We start from the raw sequence: 14,239 nt of genomic DNA, 5'->3' as shown, positions 1-14,239 counted from the left end.
CTTACCTACCGAGACGATCTGTTCTCACGGGAGGGGGGTCAGGTTCTCCATCCAGAGGTCAGATCCCTCAACCTTCACGCTTGGCTTCTGAAAGGTTGAGGTATAAGGATTGGGACCTCCCTGAAGACGTGATGGAGGTGTTGCTCTCGGCCAGGCGGCCGGCAACAAAGTCTCTGTACCGTTGCCGTTGGAGAAAGTTCTGCGACTGGTGCAGAGTTAAGAATGTGGATCCTTTTGAGTGTGACATTCCCATGGTTCTGTCTTTTTTGCTTTCCTTGGCCCACAGGAGCTTGCAAGTGGGAACCATTAAAGGTTACCTGGCGGCGCTGTCCATCTTTAAGCGCTCGTCTGAAGAATGTTCCTATTTTAAGATTCCTTTAATTTCTCAGTTTTTGAAAGGGCTCACTAATGTGTTTCCTCCGTCACCTTTTCTGGTGTCCGGTTGGGATTTGAACCTTGTTGTTAAGTTTCTTATGGGTGCTCCGTTTGAGCCTTTGCATTCTTGCACTTTGAGACTGTTAACTCTAAAGACTGTGTTTTTGGTTGCGGTTACTTCCGCTCGCAGAGTGAGTGAGTTACAGGCACTTTCCGAGCCGGAGGAGCCTGAGAAACGTGGAAATAAAAACCGCAGCGTTTTCAAACACAACGTTGTATTTATGTTTGCGGTCGCTTCAAAAGTGACCGCAAACATAAATACAATGTTTTTAAAGCTGCAGTTTTATTTCTTAGTTTTCCGGGCTCCTCCAACTTAGAAAAAAAAACGCAGCTAGTGCTTATTTTAAAAAATAAATAAATAGCACTTACCGAGATTCAGCTGCAGCTTTCCTGCTCTGGTCTCCGGTCCCCGTCCTCCGCGTACAGCACCAATGAAGGAAAAGCCACCCAGCGGTAGCTTTTGTTTACTACAGCTGGCTGGCTTTTCCTTCATTAGTGCCGCAAAAGCAAAAGCCAGCACAGGCGGGCATCCATTTCACAAAATGGATGAGCCCATGTGCTTGCTTTTGTGAATTTTGAGCTTGAATAGCTCAAAACTTTACATAGGAAGTTTAAAAAAAAAATTGATTGTATTTTTTTTTTAATGTTGCCTATCTATTTTTTAAATACATTTTTTTGCTGGACTATCCCTTTAAGCCACCTTTCACTGTGTTTCATAAGGACATGGTTGTCCTTAGAGTTTGTCCTTCCTTTCTTCCGAAGGTGGTTTCGGAATTTCTTTTGAGCCAGAAGGTTGTTCTTCCGGCGTTCTATCCTCCTCCACATCCTGGTATGGAAGGGGAGAGGCGCCATAGGCTTGATCCTAGGAGAGCGTTGAGCTTTTATATTTCGCGCATTTCCTGGGTCAGAGTGGACGATCAACTTTTCATTGGTTACGCTGGAAAGAGTTTGGGACAAGCTGTGACGAAACAGACTTTGTCTCGTCGGATTATTTTAGCTATCTCCGAGTGTTACCGCTTGGCGGGTAAGGACCCTCTGGCTGGCTTGCGGGCCCATTCTACCAGGGGAGTGGCTGCGTCTACTGCCCTGCAGAGGGGTGTTCCTATTAGTCACATCTGTGATGCAGCCACCTGGGCTTCAGTACATACTTTTGTACGTCACTACTCCCTCGATTCCATCAGAGGGCAGGATCTGGCCTTTGGCAAGGCAGTCCTTTATTCCGCAATTTGATTGGGCATGCTAAATTTGTGTTCTAAATTCTTTTCCCACTGTTAGGGAGAATTCTCTCTTTAGGCTGAATTTCCTAACCTAGTGAGTCCCCCAGCAGCTTTGCTGGATTTCTGGAGTTTGTTTTTTTTTCTCCTGCCAAGAGTGAGACTCTTTTTCTCCCAATCTTGGGCATGATTTATGGTGTTCCTTTGACTGTTAATGTGTTTTATGGGCTATGGGGTCCTTTACTCCATAGGGTCTCATGTGTTTTTACTATGAGTGTTACACAGCACCCACCGTGCAGTAACACAGGGGTGTCATAGTGACACCCCACCATAGACTACATACCCTGGGACTGACTGCTGTCTCCCAGGGGATGTAAAGTCACAATTGGCTTTACTAGTCCAAAATTATTAACAGAAACCAGTACAAACCATCATATTGTGGACGTACTGGTCGGGACAATTCGATTGCCCCGGGGTCTGTTAGTCGAGGGGGCACGTCTCCGTCCCCCCTGATCAAGTTTTGGCTGGTGGCAGTGGATACTACTTTTTATATTCGACCGCGCATATATCCCTATGGGATTTTCCCATTGTTCGAGGCTACCAACTTTAATTATTTAATTCTCATAGCCTCGAAGATACCGCCGGTTTATTTAATTAATATTAATTTGCCGGTTGGTATTTTTTGCCAGGACTCGATTCTAAAATGGCGTTTGCGTTCTCTTCTGTGACTCCAACCCAAGTCGAGCCCTTTGTTTCACTTTTTGGCAGGCTTCTCCACAGAAGCCTCCAAAAGTGGTACCACTCTGTCTGGGTACCACAGGGGGTGTGGGAGGGGGTTTAGACACCCTGGACTGAGTTACCTTGGTAACTCAAGTTGCACTCTTGTGTGATTGGGCCAAGTGGTGAGCCGGCCGGCTCACCACTTAGCATGTTTGATTGACAGCTAGGCTGAGTGAATTGGGGTGTGCTGCATAAAAGCAGGGCTTTGGGGACTGGAACTTCAGAAGTCGCCACAGGACCTGAGAATCTGATGAGGGAGAAGCTGAGCCGACCTACCACGACGACACCATCGGTCGAGCCCTGCGTATCCAACTCACCACTTCCCGACGACAGAGAAGATCTCCCGACTGGAGAGGCTTCTTCCCCTGACTGGTGGGCACAACCAGTTTACCTTCTTTCTTCGCACCCCAGACCGGTTTGTGGTCGAACTGCCCGTGCCAAGCACCCCGGCGGCCGGATAGCCACTCACCACTGAACCGCGAATCAACGGACCGCTCCTTGTACCTGAGAAACTCCGCGGCTGGTTTCTTCCCTGGCAGTGCAACGGACTCCTGTCTTCCTCCCCAACGAGATCCTCTCTTCCCCCGGACGAAGCACCGACTTGCATCCGCTGCCAGGAACACAACTGCCCCCGCTGGAGTATTCTCACCACTTTAAGGTACCGTGTCCGCCAGACCTCCCTTTCTAAAGATTGCTACAAGGTATTAATAATCCCTTAAACTTTTGGACTGGGCTGGCCGCCTTGACCTTCTAACTGGTCCCTTTCTTTTGGTCCAACTCTTTTTTTGAACCTTTGCAAGACTCTTGTGCACTGCAATCGTGTGACCTTGGACACATTTCGTTTGATCCTCTTAAAGTGGATCCGGCCTATGGAACTCTAACTTCACGGTTTTACTTTGCCTTCCTCTCTTGTGGTGCTCTTGAAAAAGTGTTGGGATCTGTTTCAATTTATTCTCTGCTTTTGTCTCCCTTATAAAACGAATTATTAGAGTGCCATCTGCGTTAAGCGCTCACCGCTGTCTGACAATAAGTGGGGCTTTACTTAAGACTTGTCTAATATTCCTCTAAGGGAGTGTATATCTTTTAGTGACCGTGTTTTTGAATTGCTTACTATTAGTGCCTGTGTGTTTTTCTAGATGTGGTTTTAAATAAATAATTATATCTCTTTTACACCAAACCCTGGTCAGTGTTTACTTGTTCTACTGTGTTCTCTTGACCTATTGTAAATACTCTGTATACTGCCTAACTCTTCTTGAGGGAAGTCTGACTGCTCAGCCACAGCTACCAAGTCAATCTGTGTGGTACAGACTGCTACCAAGTGGGTTTACTGCCAAACACATGTAGTCTTAAATCTTTTGCAGTGGTCCCAGAGGGAACTGCACAGGTTTCTGCCTAACACCCACCTCCTTGCTTGGTACTGCTTTGGGAGTCTGTCATAGATATGGAATACGTCGGAGGACCCAATCCCCTCGAAGAACAAGTTACTTTCTTACCTGGACGTATTCCATATCGCTCCCTCCCTACCTTCCCCGCTGCAGAATTTCTTTTGCGATTGCAGCTTGTGTTCCGCAAGGCATTGTGTGTCTGAGAGACTCCCAGGACCCCCCTTGTTAATTTGCATATGCAAGTAACTTTGGGTCTCACCCTAAGTTACTAGGGGAATCCAGACGTGGACCCCTTGCTCACTATTCTTAGAGCGGCACAGCTCCTCCCTACTGATGAGGTCCAACCAGACCGAAACACGTGTCTGGGGATGCTGTTGGTACTTTTGTTCAGAGGAGAATTGCCTAGCATTTCGGTGCTGGACTGCCCCAGGGCAGGACAAAGACTGATATGTTTAGGATATTTCTTCTCTGTGAAAGATAGTGAGCTAAAGACTCTGGGTAAGTCTCTCGCAACCAGGACTAATGTCTGGCAGAGAGACTCCCAGGACCCCCCTTGTTAATTTGCTTGTGTGTCTGACTGGCAGAAAACTGATGGCACACGTTCTGGGGGGAAAAAACTACAACTGAGGTTATGGGCATCGTGCGTCCTACTTATCACATCGGGTGACGTCGGCCGTCGGAGGCGGTCCTCGGGGGACGGTGCATCGACGTCATTGACGCAGGACGTAGACGCCGAAGATTTTCCGAAGCAGCACAGCTGTGGACATTACCTGTCATAGATATGGAATACGTCGTCGGACCATCCCATCGAAAGAACGTTACCAGGTAAGAAAGTAACTTGTTCTTCTGGAACGGCAAACTAGGAGTCTGTCTGCCGGAGCTGCTGTGCCCGACAAGGCTGACCCTGCCGGGCGCAGCGGCCACGGTAGACAGACCGGTTATGGAAGCGCCGGCACTGTTAGCAACAGTCCCGGTGCTTCCGAGTCCCCACTCCCATAGAGTGCCATGGCAATCTATGGGAATGGGGACTTACATTTTACGAGTCTGGGGGCAACCCGTCGGTAGCACCGGCAGGGTTACCGCCAGACTCGTAATGAGGCCCAATGTCTTCTCAGGATGGAAGGCAAATATTAGTATCACAACTATTGTTTCAATGGAATACTGAGGTCAAGATAGCACAACAATGGTGATGCAACAGTTTGTCAGCATGATAAGGTCACCAATGTCTTTCCACAACACCTTTCTACCACAGCCACATTTCTTAAAATCAACTGTTTCTTTCCTGGTATACTTGCCTGCCAGGACTACAATTGGTCCCTTTCCCGACTCACTCTCCAGCCAGGAAGAAAACTCCTACTACATGTGAGGGGTCAGTAAAGAGAGGTGGACAACTGCTTGTGTTTTTCTCAAGATTAGACATTTTATTAAAGAAGATCTATCAGGGAATTCTCTACCTGGTCTAATTACTCCTAACATGAACAACCTGGCCCTCACTCTAAACAACTAAACATTCAAAGTAAATCATAAGCAACATAAAAGAATGTACAATATTCAACCAGTATTTTGGATGACCTTCACCTGCCCTGGGTAAATCTCTTCCCCAGGGTTTAGTTCTCCAAATGTCAAAAGGAAAAGTCTTGAACCACTTCGTATGAGTTTGGGATCAACACCAAAGTTCATTAAACAAATATCCACTGGTAACACATCTTCAGCTTTCCGTTGAAAGGATCCCCTTCCAATTTCAGCCAAGAAAATAGCACTGATGGTAATCCTGGATGTCTTCCTTCCAAAATCAATTGCCACAGTTTAAAGATTAGGATATCAACTTCTTCTTTGACGACTTTACAATTGATTAAGACCTCTGCAGTACATTTGGTATAATTGTCAGGATGCTCCTCTTTGAGTTGTTGCTTTCCTCTTGACAACCACCCTTGTACTACTGTTACTGTGGAATCAGTCTTATTTGTTCCACAGTATGCTACTACTTCAACCAACTTCAATGTGACATCCACTGACAGGTTATACACCGCCACAGTTTGGGTACTTCTGCTTCTACAAGTTTACACTTCAGAATTATTAGGCATATAAAGACAAGACACTTCGACTTCTACAGGTAGGCAAGGCACTCTTCTTTCCTATACTTCAAAAACAGGGCAGTCTCTTTGCCTCTTCTGTCTGCCACAAGTATAACCTGCCTCTGCTCCCAGACTAACTTTCTCTCAACTTCAGCAGTCTTCAGCATTACAGATTATTTTCTTCTGCATGACTCTTTTACAAGACCCAGCTCTCCTTGAATGGCTTTGTGTACACCTTGTTGGTTCCAGTAACCGGCCTGAATAATGCCACACTTGTATTAGCGGACATTGGACTTTTAACGACCTCGGTTTCACTATGGAAAGGGTTCTCCTCTTGGCTTGGGTATTGCTCGTTCTCCTAGTCAGTACAACAACTTCTGGATTTAAAGAATTAATGTTCTGAGTACTACAAGATTAAGTCTTCAAAGGAAAAACAGATTTAAGCACACACGACCATTCTTTATGATTCATCTTTAACCTTAAAGAGATACCAGAGGTTGTAATTCTATTCAATATCGTGGAGACGTTTTCAGACTCCTTTAGGGAAATGAAATTGGCCACACGTGACCTTCCTTTGATGCTGCACTCAATTGTTACATTTGTGAAAGTCAACGTTAGTTTTTCGGAATGTTTTTTAACAGTCGTTCCCCTTTAATGAGATACATGCGACCACTCCGGCAACAGTTAATTGTTCAACAATGGAAATAATAGGCTTTTCTTCTTATGTGAACACTATTGCTCTCACTAATAGTGTGCGTGCTAAATTTCCAATATTAAAAGGAATTTCCACAACGAAGAAAAGTTATACTCACTTTTGAACCTACGCATGTTACCTCTGAGCTGGTAACAGTTACCGGCAAGGCTTGCTGAGTGAACCTTAACGCGGGGCTTCACTCACCGGCTCCAGGAACACTGCAGTTGCGGGCTGCTTCACATTCCTGACTTCTTCTACTGCTACTATTGCCTCAGGCACTCCTGGGACCCACACCCTTCTGCAGCACAGAACCCACACCAATTGGGAGTCTCCTTTACTCCTCAGTTCCTCGGCTTGCCTTCTGCTACGGGCCTCAGGCTTCACCGGGGTCATGGCTCTGCAATCACAGCCACACAGCGCACCTGGGGAAACTTCTTCCTGAGTGCGGTCATGCCAATGCAGGTTTTGAGACCACAGGACCCTCTCAGAACTTGCAGGTGAAATCTGTTGTCTCCACGCTCCAGCATCCTTTCTGTGATCACGCTTCCTCGTGAATTGCTAGCCTTGTGCTCTTCTACTACTGCTACTTCTGCCAGCCTTCCAACTTCTGCTCCAGCTCCTTCCTTCTCCCCTCTCCTGCTGCATACCTTTTGTTCCTCTCAGGTTTGCAATTGGCTTCAGGTGTGAGCCATTCATTTCAATTGCCGGACCCTTGCAAAGGCTGTTAGGCTTAATTGCCTGACTACTACATCTACATGCTTCTTTAGCCCAATTCTTCGTCTCAGTCGCTATACGATTCTGGGACATGTAGTTTACTTAAGTCATGTTTTTCTACGTCTTGAGGATTTTTTAAAAACATTTTTCAATTAGACTTTATTAACATTTTTTAAGAGCAGTACAACCAAACAGACTCCATTGAGGCAACAGACGTAAGGAGATTAATTTTACAAAGCCACTAACACCTATTAGGGAGCCCGAATCCGTCTTCGGGCTACCGCTGACAAAAATAACCATTGAACCTTGAGCATTAGCTCTGCTCCTATCCCTCCTACCCCCACCGATACCCACCCCAAACTATGGCTCTTTGCCATCTAGTCTAATTGGCATGTCCTACAGCGGCAGTGTCCACTTGCAGTGGAGTCCAGTGAGATTCTGGACCCTTTCGGGCAGTCCTTTTATCCCTTTTACCCATTTGTGTTCACCCTTGAGCGTGGTATTTTCTCTATGGTGCTCCCGGCACTCTCAGTTAAATTCTCCAGAGGTATATTGACTTAGTCTACCTAGGGTGACACCTATTTGTTAACAAACTCAACCCATTGTAGTTCAGAGGATCCTCCAACCCCGTGGAGCCCTGCTGTTATTCGTTCCATCGCATACATACTTTTAACCACACTGATCCATTCCTTTTTGCTTGGGTTGTGTGCATTTTTCCATCAGGTAGTCAGACATGCCCTGGCTGCCAGTAGTAGGTCCGCTGCCATCGGGGAGAGTCTAGAGCATTCCCCCTCAACCTCTTCTAATCCAAACAAGACCAACAAAGGGGCCTTCACTCTGGGGATGCCATCAAGCTCCTTGATCCATCCCAGGATTCCGTCCCAGAAAACCTGAATCCTAGGACATCCCCACCACATGTGCCAGTAATCTACCCTCATCCCACATTTACGCCAGCAGAAGGGGCTGACATTCTGGTACATCCTGGAAACCACCTGTGTAGGAGCTTGATTGCATGGAGTTTATATTGGCATTATTTTGAGGTCCGGGAGACACCCCTGCATAGTTTATCCTAGAGATGTTGGTCCAATCCCCCCTCGCCCCACCCATTTCTCTCTCCCATCTATCCCTTAGCTTGTCCGTGGACCCCTTGCCTGATTCCACTAGGGTTCTGTACATGGCCGAGATCAGCTTCTTCCCCTCTGTCCTGGTATCAAGGAGCCGTTCGAACGAGTTGAGGTCTCTCTGGATCTGTTCCCTCCAACCCTCCCTTGTCAGTGCCCACTTGAGTTGGAGATAGAGAAAGACTGGGAGTCTAACAATGCTGAACGCCTCTTCGAGTTCTTGAATGGTAATGAATCTCGCCTTCCTCCAAAGCTGTCCGACCCTCTTCCGTCCCACCTCAAACCAGGGTTGGAATCTTTCAGGGTTTTCTATGGCATCTCTCACTCCCGGTACCCTGATCTGCCCCAGCGGTGATGCCCATATCATGACCCCTACCATTTCCGCACACTTCTTCCAAACATACCAGTCTATCCCCAGAATCGGGTGTACCCGAATCCTACGTGTTATCTTATATTGTGGGACCCACAGCCATTCCCCGACAGTCACCAGATGCATGTGTGTGTAGTCTTGAGTATTTTTAAGGGTAGATTTAATTCCCTTAGTAATAATGTCAGAGGGGCTGTAGGTTTTAACTTTGCTAGAGGAAAATGATTTGGAGAAGACAACATTTCCGCCATTCCTTGTAGTGTACGTTTGGTATTGACAATGCCATTTGATTTTAGGAACCAAAATAATTATTTCTTTGGTATAATATGCTTTGATGTTACAACCTTGGGGTATACCATCTTAGATTCCATAGGAGCTTGAGAGACATTAAAATGAGAGTAAGCCATAAACTCTTCTGGTACAATGGTAAGAGTCTCCATGTTAGAGGAAAAATAATGTCTCATGCCACAGATTCTACCCACTACCCTGTCCTTGTCTCCACCCAGGTGATCCTCCCGCAGTACACCACCCCCAGGGTTGGGGATCAGGAAGCGTCTGCCTTCCCGTGGCCACCTGTGAATATACTTTAGGCAGGGTTTCAGTGAGGGATCTGCATGATTCTTCATACAGTTGATCTCTTCTTAGTGGCAATATGGGTTACAGATTTCCCCAAACTGGTGTCTCAGGAATGGAGAATAGCACCCATGTTGCCCTTTTGTCTCTTTGTTATAGTCTCTGCGCTGTTGGCAATGTGGGTTACAGGTTTCCCCAAGTTGACATCTCATAAATGGAGAATTGTGCCTTTTTTTTGTGAATTAAGGGGTTTCTTTAGGTATTAATTTAACTCTTTGCCTCCCCCTCCTTATTTCACTTGTCTCTCGGACTCTCCTTAATTGCGTGAGCGATAAACGCTACGAAGTGCCCCTGTGCCCTGTATCTCTTCTGACGCTCACTGATTACTATTGGCAGCTTCAGCTTCCTCCTTCTGTGCTGCACGGCACAGCAGTTCTTCTCTTTGGCATGTTGGGTACCTCTTCGGGTCTCTCACTGTCTGGGTCTCCCTCTCTGGCAGTTTCTGCTGCTCTGCTTTCAGCAAACACAGCTCTTCCCATCTCCCATCCTCCTCGCAGACACCGCCCCCCATCTCAACCATAGTGTTATGTGTAGGAGAATTAAGCTGATTGGTGGCCTTCGGGGTATCCAGTGAAAATGTTGCCAGCAAAAATATACTCTTTGAAAAAGTTGTGGTCAAAATACCTCTGCCGTGAAAAAGATGTCAAGCAAAAAGTCAAAAAATGCAGCTGAAACAAAGCCAAAAATGTAGTGCAGCTAGAGTCATTGTTAGGGTTAAGGAGGGTTTTGTAGGCTTGTGAACGCCTGGTTTAGGGCATGGATAGATAGGATAGCATTTAGGGTTAGAGGGAATGTTCTGGTTAGAATTAGGGTAAGAGTAAGGGTTACAGTGCTTACTGCAGGGCTGGTGGTGATAGGGCTTTGTTAGTAATTTGGGTTGATTAAGTGTCTGGGTAAGTGTTAGCGTAGCAGTTATGGTAAGGCTAGGGTTTGGGTAAGTGTTATTAAAAAGGGATAGGGAAGTTGGGGAGGGATGGTGATGTTAGCGTAGGCTAGAGGTTAGGATAAACCTAGTTGTTAGAACAAAGTAAGCAGTAGGGGAAGTGTTTGAGCTGCATTTAGGGTAAGGCTAAGGTTAGAATTAGTGCAAGTGTTTGATTTATGTCATTGGTGGCGAGCTGGTGATGGGGTTGGGGATAGGTTCAAAGTTAATTTTCCATTGAATTTGTATTGATTAACATGACATTAAAATGCTTTCGTGCGCTGAAGGGTTAGTGTTCTGTAAGAGTTCAGGGCAGTAATTGGAGTTAATGGAACGTTTAGGAACAGAGTTAGGGTCAATGTGGAGGTTTAAGTAAAGGTTTGGTTCATTATTAGGGTTATAGTCTGGTATTTTTGTGTATTAAAAAATAAGTTTTTTAGCGACCGTATTAGTGTGAACATTTTCACACTTTGCATTGATTGTATTGAATACTACATTTGTAAATAACTTTTTGCTGGCTATATTTTCATGTGACTACATTTTACTTGGGACATTTTCACATAGAACCACCTTTGGACAGGTTTGCCAGAGTGAAGGTAGCTGTCTCATTACTGCCAATATGGAGGATGTACACTTCGCAACCTTGGCAAGAGGAGCTACAGAGCAGTCACTCTGCAATCCAGGCCACCTGGGGAATTATTAGTTTGCACAGTTCCTACCCAGTCAGTAGACACACTTGCACTTTTTACACACCTGATGCTGATCATCCAGGTGCATGGCCCGGCCTCAGCCTCCGAGTTCTATATAAGTGGTACAGTTAAATGATGTGCAGGTTGGGAGTCGGCATGTGGAGTGGTGGGTGCAGGGTAGAGCATGGAAGAGCTACGACGAGGTGGAGATGTGAGAAGAAGAGCAGAATAGGTGTAGAAGAGAGGGAGCTGAGGAGGTGAAGAGATACAAAGCTAGAGGAGTGAGGGAGGTAAACAGGACTGAGAATATAGAAGAGGTGGTGGAAAGAAGAGTGTGGAGCGGAGGATGTGAAAGCGGAGAGGAGCAGACCTTGGAGTAGAGGAGTTGGAGAGGAGAGAGAGAGAGGAGAAGTAAGACTGGAGAGAAGTAGAAAGCTGGAGAGAGGAGTGGGGAGAAATGGATGGAAAAATGTTTGTGGAGTGGTTATTGGGATTTGAAACCCTTCAACACGGCTGAAATGATCGATGAGTACTGTGAAAATTGTTTCAATTCCTGTGTAAAGAGAACTATTCTACACCTTACTCGCTCTCTTTGTTCCTTTAGCTAGAAGGTGTCAGTTTTTCCATCTGTCTCAGGAGGCATAAGTGGAAGGAAAGAGCACCTTTATGATGTGCGTTTTTTTGCATGGTTGCAATAATGGCTCTCTGATCTCTTCCCTTTTGGAATATTCTCTGAAACCCTAAACAGTTCTGCACTGATCACCCCTTTGGGCTACTACCGCCAAGCCTTCTGGGGCTGCTTGGCTGCTTTGTCATGGTTGACAGAAGCTTTGTGGTCAGTATATTGTTTTTCTTTTTATTCCTTGTTCTTGCTCCTACATCAATCCCCCCTTTCTCCAGACTTGTGGACCAGACTTTTTTTCTGTGGGTATCAAAAATCCCTTAATGTTGATTGTTCGCGTATACACGCACATGACCCCGCTGCTCCGGGCACTACCCCAAGTCTTGCCCTGCCAGTCTTTTTCCCTGTGCCCGATTGGACAGAGTTTTGGTGCTATGCTTCTCTTTTTTCTTCCCATATTCTTTTTTTCTTCTTTTAATCTGTTTGTCTGTGTCTTCGTCCGGCTCCCAGCAGTGCTTTGGTTTACAAAACCTATGCCTTGTAAAACTGGTTTTGCGGCCTGCACGTGCTGCCAGAAACGGGTACCAGTTGCGGATTCCCATTGACTCTGTCTGGACTGCTTGGGACTGGAGCACTGGTGGGACCTCTGCTGGTGCTGCGACTCCTCTGATTATCTTCAATCCTGGGAAGAGGTCTTCTTTTAGGCCTCCATGTTACATGTTCAGGACTTCCTGTAGACAAAGAAGTGGCAAGTGGCAGTACCACCCTTTATGGCACCCTGGTCCAGAGATTCCTTTATTGGGATCCCCGCACCTGGAAGAGTCTCGGCAATCCTTTGCCTGCCAGAGGCTCTTCTGACATTCCCTGTTCAGGCAGAGACCGAAAGATCCCCGGTCTAGGACTAATTCCAGGCAGATACCCAAGGATGCTTCCAAGAGGGCTGCATGGAAAAGGGCTCAGTCAACTGGCTCCTACAAAGAGCTTGCCATGGACCATTTTACCAGCAAGACAGCGGTTACCCACAAGGCTCACAAGCACACCAAAAGCCTTGACAAAATGGCAGATGGCTCCAAAGGTCAGGAGGTAGCGGCCACCTCAAGGAGGTTGCCTCTGACACTAGAGGTTCCTGAGCCTTGGTTCCTTTCCTCAATGCCTATTTAGCATCAGGGCTTGGCCCCTTTTGCCCCAAGGGTACATGGTCAACCCCAATGAGAATGTCTCTTCCGCCAACAGATGGCCTCTTGTCCACGTCCTCCCCTTTGTTGTTCCCGGACTTGTGGCTATTGTGGATCAGAGGATCCTCTTAGGTTCCAGCCTGTCAGTTCTACTGGTCCCTGCCTTTCTAGCCTCAAAAACTTCCTGCAAAGGACAGGTTTCTGGTGAAATTTCAGGTCATCATGCAATGCCTCGTCATGCAGGGGTACTTTGCAGACATTATATGAGACATGTTTCACCTCAGCAGCACCTCCGATTGTCTCGACAGCCTTTTTGGTGGTCATACCTGGAACGAGCGTCGTTACCTCTGCTACCATGAAGGCTCTTCCCCTGCTGGATGCTTTGGATGCAGCACCATATCTTCCTCCGTCACTTTACTTCAGGGGCCACCTTCAGTGTCCCCAAACCCACCAGAGTCCTTGTTTCAAACCCCAATAACTCTGCAGGTTTGGGGGGATACAGGTGACGAAGAGGGGGGCATTTCCAGAGCAAGTGATGTGGTTGCTTGAAAGTCTTGATGTGCCTGTCCTGGAGAGCCCTAATGCGTAGACATGAGTGCTTGTAGAGTTTCCTTTGGCGCACATGAGTGAGAAGTCCATACCCACTCGCGTGCAGTTGTTAACAGGCGGATTGACATGAGGTATAAGCTGCTTCCACCTGCAAAAAGGGACAATCAAAGAAGTTCTCAGGTCTATTCTTGTTATTTTCTGGTGGGAAAGTGGTGGCAATGCAGCATAAGTCCCCATTTTTGAAGTCTGTCGAACTCCGGGGAGAGTTTGGCTGAATAACTGTGAGCGGTAATTCCACCCATTTGTTTTTGGTTAAAGTGGAGGATTTGCCTCCAGCTTTTTGCTGGTGATGAATCCTTCGCTTTTCCCCAAAACTCTGAATTTGACGGTGCAGTAAGAATGGCAGTAATTCTGTTATCATCCAAAAAGTGGCAGTGTTGGAATTTTCTTCACTTTTTTTACTGCACCGCTGAATACATAACAATGTCCTAAATGTGCTTCATATTATAGTACTCTTAGGCCCATTAGGTAAGCTCTCTCTCCTTCCCAACTAATTATGAAGGCCGGCTGAAAAACTGCTCTACAGTGGCTGCATAAAGGAGTAAAAGAATCTAGAATTCTGATGGTAGGCAAACTCTCCATTATGCACACAGGTGCCTACTGTAACGAATCCAGGGAACTCGTCCCTTTTCCCCAAGACGGAAGCTACCCCTTTTTGGACTAGGCAGGTAATCCTGCTACACTTAACACCCCCAGAGGACCGAGCAAGTGGGAACCAAATTGCATCCCAGGCAGGAAGCGTCATTGGCGCCCCCCCCCCCCCCCCCAAAATTTGCATGCTCCTGATTAACTGGCTGAACGTGC

At 46.6% G+C, this 14,239-nt stretch overlaps 1 protein-coding gene across 3 annotated transcripts in view; it reads left to right on the top strand.

Moving 5' to 3' along the window:
• Nucleotides 1-14,239, top strand: part of ACBD4 (acyl-CoA binding domain containing 4) — a 1,158,671-nt gene that overhangs the window by 402,673 nt on the left and 741,759 nt on the right. The window lies entirely within an intron of this gene.

The sequence above is a fragment of the Ambystoma mexicanum genome, chromosome 13, assembly GCF_040938575.1.
Source record: "Ambystoma mexicanum isolate Mex_15411 chromosome 13, UKY_AmexF1_1, whole genome shotgun sequence".
In the NCBI taxonomy this organism is placed as follows: domain Eukaryota; kingdom Metazoa; phylum Chordata; class Amphibia; order Caudata; family Ambystomatidae; genus Ambystoma; species Ambystoma mexicanum.
The sequence above is the reverse complement of the archived record's forward strand: the minus strand, read 5'-3'. Positions and strand labels throughout refer to the sequence as shown.